We start from the raw sequence: 13140 nt of genomic DNA, 5'->3' as shown, positions 1-13140 counted from the left end.
TTAAATTGTCCAATTTTTTCTCTTTGTTCTCAAAATTAAGGTCAGAAAAAACGAAGGAAATAATGTCTATGTTTACATTTAAAGTGACTTATATGAAATAGCTAATGCATGTTTTCAATCACTAATCACATAAATTACACTTGATATTAGTAATTACATTCCTATTCACAGTTGTCCGGGATATCATAACGTAACTGTTTGCGTCGCACGATAATAATTTCGTATTTCACGAAACAGTTTCTACTTCCGATTGTAGTATCCGCTATAAACCACAACGCCAGAATACTGCACAGTGTCGATTGCAATAATGCAATCGCCACGAATCATCATTAAAGCTTCATGAACCGAAGATGGGATTTCGCGTCAGCGTATTAGCTATTGAACACTCACCAAGCACTATATTATTGTAAAATTAAATTTAGGATCTTTAACTTATTCTCGAGGTCATTAGTTCATCAAGATTGAAGAAAATTTTATCAGCAAGATGAAAGCCTTTCTTTTGAAAAAATAGTTTTTGGATATTAAAATTGGTTTTAACCAAGAAATCGATTGCGTCAATTTTTTAATTATAAATAGTTGATAAATATGTAGTTTTCTTTTTTTAAAAAAGAGAGAAAAGAAAGAAAAAAAGAGAGAGAGAGAGAGTGAATGAGAGAAAAAGAGGAAAATAGAACATTGTTATACACTATTCCGTTGACTTTAATATTTCATGTTTAACATTCTATTTACTGTTAATGACGGTAGAACCTATTATCTAGAATTTGATCTGTTTTGTTACATCTAGTTTGATCTTATTTTTGTTATCATTTTTTAACGAGATGTGAGATATGTATTTCTTTTGTAAAATTGTTTAAATAATAGGTATAGGTATTTTTTATTGGATTGTTATTTTCCTTGTGATCAAAATTATATTTGTCATATTTCTAACAAATAGAAAAAATTAATTTTCTGTTAATAACAAAAAAAATAGAATTAATAAAATGCCAGGGTAATATTTAAGAATTTTAAAAAATTTATATAAATTAGATTTTCCTTATGTATATGTTTTGCTAATATTAAATATATTTTCCAGTAATATTTACAAATTGTGCAAAATACATTGTACAAGTTTTATAAGCTTTCTTTTTTTTAATTTGGGAAATTAATAATATCACAATTTAAATTGTAGTATATTTATATTTTTAAAGCTTGAATGATCTTTAATCTTGTGTTATATATATTATTGAATTTATCGTAATAGTCGCTTAAAATCTAATAAAAAATTCCAAATTTTCTTTATTTAAAAATAAAAACTTATCTATCAATATTTTACATTAATATTTTATTATAACTCTCTTATTCTCTTTTCCGCTTTCCTCACCCTTTCTTTGTCTCCCTTGATTTCTCTCTTTTCTTTAGTAATATAAACTAATGTAAATTAATTTTATTAAATAAATTCTATTTTTATATTTATTAAACCAATTAATAATTGTATTAATAATTGTTATCAACAGAATTCAATAATACAAAATTATAAACTTAAAAACGTATAAATAAATTTCAAAATTTTTCAATTTTTATAAAACCTCAATTGTTTTATTTTTCATTTATTTTTGCAAAGACAATCTCTTTTTTGTTTAGTTGTATGTTTTCTGACTCTACTGTATTTTTCTAAAAATAATCTTGATGTATCAAATTTTTATTATATCACACATCTCCTATCTTTTCCCTTAATATTGAATCGAGACATATAATACACACGTTTCTTATTAGAAAAATAATAAACATTCTGCTGAACATGAAGACACGTTCTTCACAAAAAAATAAAATTGACTAGTATTCTTTTATATACATTTTGAACTTGTTTTCGTCATAGCAAGTTTGATATTTCTCAGAGCCTCATTTCATCAAACAATCACTCTTGATTAAATCGTTTAAAATAATCTCTCAAGCACTATTTTAGGAACTACGACTGTCCGTTTTTCTCATCAAAGTCACGGTAATATAGCAATAAGCCAGGACTTGTGAAACAAGCAATTTTCGCGATCTCTTTAACGCGATCATCCCTGTCGCACAACCCTTCCGATTTTTCTTCCCTTTCTCCCCGTCTTCCAAACTCATCCCAATCTTCCGTCCTATATACACTCCCTAGCGCGCAATATACACGCGCCGGATATTGGAGGTTTACCTCTCAAAATCGCTTCCTTTTTTTTTCACCCCCCCTCCCTCCAAAGTATTGTTTCCGGAGATATAAGACTTTTCCGTGAACCTTCTCGCGACGTACGTGTCCCGTTTCTGTCACCCTTGGACGAGTGAACCCCCGTTAGAAAATCGACGATCTCCTCAGCTTTGTAATTCCGGCGGGCTGCCACAAAGAGGGATCACTACGTACGTAGACACCAGTTATCATACGCGGCAACCGGCGTGCCGCGTTGCACGGGGTCGACTGATCGAGAAGGTACAAGGTGGAGGTGGTGCTGATGGTGGTGGCAGTCCTAGCCCGTAGTGGTGGCAGTGCTGATGGTGGTGGCGTACGCCTCGCGCATAAGCCGCGCGCGAGTATCTACAAGCGACTCAATCTTCAAACATTGTCCTTGTCCTCTTCTCCCTTTTGCGCCTTCTCAATCTTCAATTTTCTTCCTCATTTCCCTTTTCCTTCTCACCTTCGCTCTTCCCTTCGCACTCGAAGGAATGAGCGGAAGCGCCTTTTCCTTCCTTCTTGACTTATTCCCAGCAAACACCGATATATAATTAATTGTTACGTTGCTATAATAAAAGGTAATATAACGTGTACGTTATATGTAACATCCATGTTAGTTGTAATTTCCCACTCATAGATGTAACATTTTAATATAACATATATTACATTGTAGTTATATTGTGATTATATACCAAATAGCACATTGGTGTATTGATAAGTCAGTGCTATCTTGGGATATAATGACAATATAACTACAATGTAATATATGTAATATTAAAAATGTTACATCTATGAGTGGGAAATTACATGTAACATCCATGTTAGTTGTAATTTCCTACTCATAGATGTAACATTTTAATATAACATATATTACATTGTAGTTATATTGTGATTATATACCAAATAGCACATTGATGTACCTATTGATAAGTCAGTGCTATCTTGGGATATAATGACAATATAACTACAATGTAATACATGTAATATTAAAAATGTTACATCTATGAGTGGGAAATTACAGCTAACATATACGTTACATGTAACATGCTTAAGTATATTATATTTATATACTGTGTTTGCTGGGTTCTTGACTTCCCAGCAAACACCGATATATAATTGTTACGTTGCTATAATAAAACGGAATATAGCAGGTAATATAATGTGTACGTTACATGTAACATCCATGTTAGTTGTAATTTCTCACTCATAGATGTAACATTTTAATATAACATATATTACATTGTAGTTATATTGTAATTATATACCAAATAGCACATTGGTGTATTGATAAGTCAGTGCTATCTTGGGATATAATGACAATATAACTACAATGTAATATATGTAATATTAAAAATGTTACATCTATGAGTGGGAAATTACAGCTAACACATACGTTACATGTAACATGCTTAAGTAAATAACATTTATATACTGTGTTTGCTGGGTTCTTGTTTCTCTTCTTTTTTTCCCTTATTCGCGACTTTTTCCCTTTTCTTTTTGCCTCCTACGTTTTACCTCCTTTTTTCAAATTTTTTCCTAATTTCCCTTCTTCACCCTCTTTCTCTTTCCTTCAGTAATCTCTTTTTCTCATTTTCTCCACTCCTTTCTTCTCTTCTACTTTTTCCTCTTTTTTCTCTCTTCCTCGACTTCCTGTTTTTCGAATTTTTTTCTTCCTCGTTATCCTTTCCTATTGCTTACTTTTCGTCTTTCTATCTTTTTTTCTTCTTTTTGTTCCACTTTTATCGGTTCGTGTTCTTCCTCTTTCTCTTTTCCTTACCACGAGGTGTTATTCGTCCGCACGCTCGCGTTGTTTTACTTACAATCTATACCCCAGCTTTAACTCTTGGTTCTTAATCACCCGGACGTACAGAGAAGCGTTGAATGCCCAGGAAAATAGTTATTATTTCTTCCTGTTTTGATAAGAAGCGTTCATAAACTTTGCACCGCTCAGTTTAAACCGCTGATTTATCAATTGCGACGGAGTAACTCAAACTAATTGTTTCTGAGAGAATATTTGCATGTAGAAATGTATGTCGTGCACTATCTGTTCTGTAATATATGATACAATCGTAAAAAATCTTGTGTATCCATCTCGTTAAATCGTTAGATTTAATAGTCTAAACTGCTAGAAAAAGAGAGAAAAGAAAGCCTTACAGACAACACCAAATCCAAAATCGGCGCATATCTTTAAGATATCTTTAAGATGTCTTTTGGATATCATTTCTTAAAGCTGTCTTAAAGATTTCTTAATAATATCTTGTGCTTCAATTTTAGACTTGGTGCTGTCTGGGTTAAAATTTTCCTAATAAAAATTAATTTCTAATTGACATCAAGAACCAGAAAAAAGATACAAATTATTTTTAAATATTATTCGTTAATTTTCTTATATTTTTACTTTATTTTTTTTTTATATTTATTTTCTCATATTTATTATTTATTTATTTTTTCAAATTTACTATATATATATATATATATATATATATATATATAATAATTATAGCATTTTTAAGAGGACTAAAAATTACATAACAATTAATAATAAAGATAATGAGTTTTCTATTATAAATTAATATATTATTTTATATTAGTATTAATTTTTATTTTTTAATCTGTATTACTATTAATAAACGCAAAAATTATTCTTACATTTCCACAGTATAGAAATCGATCGCAATTATATATCGATACCAATGGTTTTGCATTTTTATTATATTTTGCATTAATTGCACTACACAGTTTATAATTGTAGAAATAATATTATAATCCAATAGATATAAATGTGTGTTAAAAATGTTTCTTGTGTTGTAAACCGAGCAGAACTTGTATCGTTTCGTTATCTTCGCAATAATGAGAAGTTAATTAAAAAGAATCGAACAATTTGCGCAACGAGCGAAGATTCCTCTGTACAGTTTTTAGATGCATACCGAACTAAATAGACTTATACAGAAATAAATTTGATTACTTATTAATTCCAACACTTCATGCGTCTAGTAATTGCATAACATTGAAAAGTTTTTTCTCGCTTTTATACTCGCGCGGATTGGTCGATCTTTTTTAATTAATTTCCCATTAATTATTGCGCATATCAGAAAACGATAGAGGACTGACTTTCCTATGCAGTTTAATCTACACACGAGAAATGCGGTGATTATGATACACTTTGTGCATGTATATAAAATATAAATTTAATTTTTATTATTTTTTAGACATGTTATTCGTAAAGGATTTGTTCTCTTTCCGGTTGGAGTAATTTACCATAAATCCTAAATAACGTAATTATTATCCGGAGATTACAGTCGCGAGAGCAAGGAGAAGCAATTATCTGGAAAGGGATTACGCGGAATTTCGTTTTAGACCTAATCGATATTATAGTCTTTATGCGATAACCACAACATCGTAGTTTTAATTGCGATTAGAGAGATAACTTTTCTGTGTTCAATCATAAGAAGAAATCATTCAAAAAATTTCTATTTTTTATTATGAAAAATATTTCAACGGCAAATATATATTTAAGGTTTTGTGATAGTTACAACAAAACTAAATATTAAAGTTTTTATTTATTATATTGTAATTTTAATAGCTCTCTCTTGTAAAAGATTCTTATAATTATAAAAATTATATTATATGTATTAAGAACATGTGTTTAAATGTAAAATTTATTGTTAAAGGGAGAGAGAGCACAATAAATATTTTTCAAAATATAATCTTAATTCTAATTTTTAATTTAGAAAAATTTATCAACAATAATCATATAATCATTAATTTAATATTGATAATTGAAAAATTATTTATTAGATTTTTGTAAATCAGTCTTGGTTTTAAGAGAGACTATTGGCTTTACTCTTACATTGATAACATCCGCTAAGAGGATTATCTCTTCTACGTCAGGTTTTTTGGGTCACTTGGCTAATTCTATTTCCGAATGAAATTAAGATAATGTCAAGTATTTATTTAGCTCGGAACACGATATATCGAAAACAAATTCCGATATTTGTATGTCCAAAATTTACCACGCAGAAATATCTATAAGAGAAAAGAATGATCTCTATTTTTTATCATGCTTGCGTATAGCATTTCTATTTTTTTAGGGGCGTCCCTTATGGTTTTGCATTTTTATTATATCTTACATTAATTGATACTATCAACATCATCATTTGCAGACAGATTGTCGTTCTTGGTCGATGAATCTGCGTCTTAGCGAAATCTTCATGTAATCGCCTGATGTGCTAGTTTAGTTGTATATCTGTTCATGTCCTCCAATCTTCTAAGTATCGATAATTTTGCAAAACAATTTTGTACGCGAAATTTTGAATGTAACTTTAAACTGAGTTCTTTGAATAGCAACAAGTTCGCTGACCTCGTACATAGTTTCAGGCACATAGTTGCAGGCTTTCATCTGCTATTATAAATTATTCTTGCGATTTTCCTTTTGAATTTTACCAATAAAATGGTAATTGCTTCCAAGCGCAATTCAGAGCGATCTTATTTAAATACACGCGGGAATAAGCTTCTTTTATATTATATTTTGTATTCAAAATCATCTTGAAACGTTCAGCTCATACTTACAGGATCTAAAATAAGCACAAATTCAAGATTTAAAAAAAAATCAATTACTGTGTAGAATTAATTTTTATTTTAGGGATTTATTGTACAATATTTGAACTGCCTATTATTAAAGAAATTCAATAAATAATATAAGTCGTGGAACAATTCTCGCCAAATTTTTTCGCCGCGACAGAATCGGATGGGTGGCAGATTTCCGGAGGCGAAGGTGGAAATCTAAAAGTAAAATATTTTCTTGTAAATAAATAGAATAACGTGTAGCGTAAATTTTTTTTTTACCGAAAATTGTGAAAAAGAGGATTTAAAAATTAAGTACAATATATAAAACTTGAGTTCAAATGTTTAAATATGAGAATATAATATTTAAAAATTTAGAGGTTTGCCGACATACGTATATAAAAATACTTACGTTGTATATACAAGAAAGGATGTTATTGCCTCTCATGACAAATTGAAGAAATAATATATGTAATTTCTTTCTTTCTTATTGCTTCAAGGATCTCCTCTCCTTCTTCTTTTGCTTTTTAATACAAAGATCAAGTTTTAGCACAAGTGTACTTATGGCGTGTGAAATGGCTTACAATTGGTTTTATGTCGATTACCATACTATCAATATTTTAGATTAATTTGAAAATAGCGGCTTTTTATACCGCAATTAATTGGTGCACTTTGCAGATTTCCACCTCGATAGATAGATTTAGAATGGATTTTTTTATCCCTCGGTCAAAAGGCGCTTGTTTAATCGAACTGTACCCAACTCTTCGATCGCGCTTTTTTCTTCTTTTTTTTTTTAAAAAATCCTCAAGCGCAGAATTATTAACGACGCTCTGGCTATTGGATATTCTTACTATAAAGGTAGAAATATCAGATATTTTCCAACATTTTAAAAACCACGAGAAAATAATAGAAAAATAAAAATAACATTTAACAAGATTCGATTAATTTTTGAAGTAAGACAAAGGGAAGATTGCAATTGCAATCGCGCGTTACATAAAGATGTATCTGTTCTTTAATGGAATATCAAGTATCACGTAATCACGCGGACGTGTTCACATTGGATCGATGGGTATTACGTCTCGAACGTGAATCGCTTGCCGATTTTGCTGATAAGATAGAACATACCGAGCAAATTTATAGCAATGTTCCGTCTGGTATTACAGAATTTCAATTCAAAAAATCTGTTAGCTATATTACTACCATCTGTCTGTCATACAAAAAAATTTCATTAAGCTCCAAAATTTGACGTAACAATTATTTTCATGAAAATTATTAATTTCCCTTGTAAATCGAATTGATTTATAATTGTATTAATTCGCGAGCATACGTATTTAGAAATTTAATTGATCAAATAAAAATTTAATATCAACTTATACAAATAATGCATATTCTGCTGTTTGCAATATTTTATTTTTCACTATTAATATCGCCAATTATACTTAAATTAATTTCACGCAATTACTTGCATCGATGAAATTATAACAGTTGCGATTTGCGTACTTCGAACTTATCCGAAGACACGTACGACATTCCATTAATAACTCTCAATAATTAATTTCCAGATTTAGTTGCTTATCTTCCTCAAGTGATCTGCCCTACGGAGCTCATCACTTATATACATATATTGTATGTATATGAAGAGCAAAATAATTGTCACTTAATATCAAATTTGTAATATAAGTTGCATTTTTTACTTAAAGTGTTAAAAAGAGCAAGATAAAAGAATATATGTTAAATAATATTTCAACGTGTAAAATAAAAACAAAAAATATATATAATTAAAACAAATAGATTAGAGCTCGAAACTTTTATATTAATGTGCAAATTAACATAGATATATTTAACTTTCGTTTTATAGTATCATGTAAAAAATTAATATTATATCACAGGAAAAAAATTAAAATGCGCTTTCTAATTTATATTCCCTCTCCCTGTAAAATAAATACTTTAACCCAAAATTGCATATGTTATATTGCATTAAAAGAAATTTGTTAAAATCAAATTAATTGAACGTGCTATTTGTATAAAAAAAATTTGAGTTTTTTTAGGGTAAAATACGATGCACAAAGGTTTAGCTTTTCAAACATATTCAATAAATGAGAAATAAAAAAAAGTTATGTGCACAAAAACATCGCTGCATTCGGAAAAAAAGCATTGTTTCGAAATTGTGCCAATACTAGCATCAATATAATTCAGTTAAAAAAAAAAACCGAATTTGAGGCGTTATTTCAGATTATATGAAGAATTTAGATAATCGCGAGTTTAAATAGAAAATTGAATTACACGCTTAAATTAAAGAATCGTGCAAGTCTTTTTTCCTCTTTCGAGATGAAAAAGATGTCTTCCGCCTCCCCGAGATTTTTATATCATATCTCGGAGTTTGAATTAAATCCCTGACGAGTCGAAATCATTATTCCGACGCACGGTTATAAAGTCGGATAATGGTACAGAGGGGTCAGTAGAAACCGTGGGTGTGTACTATGTGTTAAATCTCACATCAATAAAACCGCCGGTTCCCAGACTGCATGCCCCCTACTTCATATCGAGATATCTGCGCGTAAAAATAGACGATGTGCACGTGTGGGTGCAATTGCAAGTAAGTAGCACGCAGTTCGGTCGGTTTGCGATTCATCTTGCAAAGGTCAAGCTTTTCAGGAAAAGCACAAGTTATTTGGATAATGTGTTTCTCTCTCGACATACACTTCGCATTACGTACTATCTCTTTTTCTCCTTCCCTATGCATGCACTTTATTCTAAGTACTAAATTTGCAAACTGCAGTGTGCACTAATTTATACGCACGCACACGCACGCACACGTTGCACCCTCTTAATAGCACGCTGCTCTGAATGTAATAGCGACATTGTCCCCACTTCACTTCCAAACTGTAAAATTCAGGGTCGTAGAGATATCATTTCGTTCATATATTATTTTCCAGCACTCAGTTGGGAAGACAGATACGCATTGTTATACAGTTGTACCGTTATTACCCCACTCATGCTATTCACGTGCGTTTAACATGTGTATGAAAGGGATTTTTGACACTATTTTGCTATTGCGAGAGCTCCTATTTTCAGTATATATAGGTACAATATATTTAATAGATTAATTAATTTCTTATTTATTAAAACTGTTATTTTTTTCTTGATAAAATAACAAACTTTTATCTCTCATAAAAGAGATTTGTATAATTTTTTTTCGAAAAATTTACACTCACATATACACATTTAAAAAAATGTATATACAGTGTGTTTTATTTTAATTGCACAAGTATCTTAAAAACAAGATATTATAGAATGTGTCAAACAAAATTTATATTTTATATTTATACGTTATAGTTTAAAAAGGAAAATAATTGATGATCTTGAATTTTAATTGTAAGCTTATTTGAAAATCAACCTAGTTATTATAAATAGTAAAATTTTATTATAAATCGATAGTTTTTTTATTATAAATCGATTCTGCGCAATATTTATGACATAAAATGTTTATGAAAGTAAGATTGCCAAAAGTGAATAGTTTATGAAATATTTTAATTAATAAAATAATTTCATAAAAAATAAATTTTTCGATGACCTTACCCCAATACTTTTATATGCATAAAATAATAAGAAGAATCAGTTGTAAGAAAAAGCAAGTATATAATTTGCAACTAGCAGTTACATACATTTATTTCTTATTTTTATTATATTACTGCATATATTTATTTATTTCTAAATGCATCCTTGATTGTTGTTTTATTTAATTTTGCGGATAATTTTTTCCTTCACATTATGCTTTGCCGCATTAATTTTAAAAAAGACAACAAAATACACTAGAACAAGAACTCACCCATTAGATGCGACTGTAGTTAGAGATATTAAACCATAGCAATGATCGTGACTTAAAATAATAACGATTGGCTGGTTCGGTCGAGGGGATAACAAGCGTCTTCCGCCGACAATTTTACACGATGATCCATTTATATAAGCTACTCCGATCACAAGTAGAAGATGCCCGCGTCTTGTCGCACAGGATGCTCTCGCCAATCTGTTGATTCATCGTGCTCGATACAAAAAAATTCTGTCTCATTCGGATTCAACTCGCAACTATATTATAGGGAATTAATAAAACATAAAAAGTAGGCCAAATATACGAGCCAAAATAATTTAGATGTAAGAATAATTAAAAATTATTTATTCATAATATAAATGTAGACGTTTCGACCTTACTTAGGTCTTTATCATAATTTTTAATTATTCTTACATCTAAATTATTTTGGCTCGTATATTTGGCCTACTTTTTATGTTTTATTAATTTTAAATTTTACACGAGCGTTGATTTGTATTTTTATTATATTATAGGGATCCTAGAATTGTGTATATATTTTGCCGAGAAGATGTCAACTTTTTTTTCAAGTGTTCTTTGGCTGTATAGAATTTCTGAAAACAAGAAAACAAATTAAAGGTATAATATGTTTAAAATTTTGCTTGGCATATACAGTATCCTTCATAAGTTTGGAAACAACTTACATTTTATAGTTAAACAATCGTATGGCAGCGATCTGTGTAGATTTGTTGTATCAAGAAATCGTTAAATGTTTCAACGACATTTTTATTTATGACAGGTCGCTGCCATGCGATTGTTTAACTGTCAAATGTCAAGTGTTTCCACACTTGTGAAGGATCACAGTTAATAATCTTTTCAAATAATATACTGATAAAAAACATTCCATTAAGTTTATATTCTTGCATGTTACGAATTTCTTTAGAGAAAATTGACAGATCTGTGCAAATTTTTTGTATCAATAAATCATAAAATAAACATAAAATATTTAAATGCAATTCTTTAACTGTAAAATGTAAGGTGTTTCCAAACTTATGGAGGGTATTGCATGAAGTAATATTTTCGGTTTCATAAAAATTAAATGTATGTCTGAGAAGTAATGAGTATATCCCCTGATTCTTGAAAGCCGCTTTGAAATATACTTTACCGCAAATACGGAAACCGTCAATCTAGCTCTAATTGACCTCAATTTTTAATGTTAATAAGCAACTTATATTGCATAACTCGCTGGAATCTAGACGTTAATCAATAGTTTCATTTTACCTTTGTGTAGTCCACAATTTCGCAATGTCAGTGTGTTCCATATATTCTCTTTGTAGTCCGCTTATGAATACTGCATTGACTACTATGGTTAACACGATCAGTAAATTCTAGTGAGCAAATGGATAAGCAAACTGTATGATGAATTGCTACATTACCATAAATTCTATCCACTTTTGCGATGAAATAAATAACGCGAAATGTCTGAAATATGTGGGCACCATAAAAGATAATCTCAAATGGGAATCATAATTAATATCTATTATTTTAAAGATTTTTTATATATACATGTATATGTATATCAGAAATCTGCAAATTTTATTACACATTTATTGTTCGAATGTTTGTGACATGAAAAATTCTTTGTAAAGACTTGAAATCATTTCTGGTTTTCAAAATATCATATAGAAATTTGGGAAAAATAAAGATTTTGCAACATTGTGAAATTGTGGACTACAGAGGTAAAATGAAACTATAAGTTGCTTATTAAACATTAAGAATACAAAAAAGATTTTGATATATTTGAATTATCATAGAAAATAAATTAATTTCCAAATTTTGTTAATATTAGAGAACTAAAACAGATTTTACTTTTATAAAATACTTTTTCTCTATGCATTTTTTCTTTATTATAACTTCCTTTATTTTTTTTCAATTATCAAAGCCATTTATAAAAACAATTTAAAAATTTTAAATAACTATTGGATTTTGTTGCATAGATAAAATTTTATGTCAACTTTTTATCAATCAAGTATTTAGATTGCTGATTATAAATTTTAATAAAAGATATTGTTTAATAAAAATAATTAGAATTGTGAGTTGAAAATGAATTACTAATCGATAATGAAAACATTTTGTTAATGTTTGAAATAGTATTGGTACATTGCAATAAACATAGTAATTTTAATCTTAAGTATATTGATGTTTATATAATCTATGAAAGAGTTATTAATTACGAATTGATTAACGCATATTCTCGTTATTTGTTATAATATATATAAAATAATGAACTGTAAATTATACAAAGTTCGAAGTTTTTATTAGATTTTCTCTCATCCATGAAAATCGATGAAATCGACATAATTGATTGATTAACGTGAGTTATCTTGATTGATTAATGTGAATAATTAACATTCAACGTCATTATTGAGCTAATATTGAATCTGCTTAACACAATTGGCAATTCCTGTATAAGAAGTTTTGCACATAAATTAAAATAATACTTTTAAATTTGTACCAAAATATTATCGGTTTATTATATCAAATCCGGTATTTTTAAAATTAATTTTCAATTTTACTTCAGATTTGTAATCAACGA

The 13140-nt window shown here is 29.0% G+C and overlaps 1 protein-coding gene and 1 long non-coding RNA gene across 5 annotated transcripts in view; both read right to left on the bottom strand.

The window, feature by feature from the left end:
* Positions 1-2413, bottom strand: part of AChE-2 (acetylcholinesterase 2) — a 121886-nt gene extending 119473 nt beyond the window's left edge. For 2 of the 3 annotated variants that reach the window (XM_085480782.1, XM_029314876.2), the window contains exon 1: positions 2168-2413. The gene's annotated coding sequence lies outside the window, so the exon portion shown is untranslated. Of the gene's footprint in view, positions 1-1831 lie in introns of all 3 variants that reach the window. The other variant, XM_029314877.2, reaches the window with a different exon arrangement.
* A 4376-nt stretch (positions 2414-6789) lies between these two features.
* LOC114940289 (uncharacterized) lies at positions 6790-10912 on the bottom strand. 2 transcript variants are annotated; one of them, XR_003821421.2, is made up of 3 exons: positions 10569-10912; positions 7152-7262; positions 6790-6958 (listed from the first exon to the last, which is right to left on the bottom strand). It is a non-coding gene; the product is annotated as an uncharacterized LOC114940289 (long non-coding RNA). The 2 variants fall into 2 exon arrangements; XR_014924307.1 differs by lacking the exon at positions 10569-10912 and having other exon boundaries at positions 7152-8502.
* Between the last annotated feature and the right edge of the window lie 2228 nt (positions 10913-13140).

This window comes from Nylanderia fulva, unplaced genomic scaffold (genome assembly GCF_048542155.1).
Source record: "Nylanderia fulva isolate GAGA-0341 unplaced genomic scaffold, ASM4854215v1 Scaffold16, whole genome shotgun sequence".
Classification (NCBI taxonomy): domain Eukaryota; kingdom Metazoa; phylum Arthropoda; class Insecta; order Hymenoptera; family Formicidae; genus Nylanderia; species Nylanderia fulva.
Note: the sequence above shows the minus strand (reverse complement) of the source record. Positions and strands in the feature narration are given on the sequence as shown.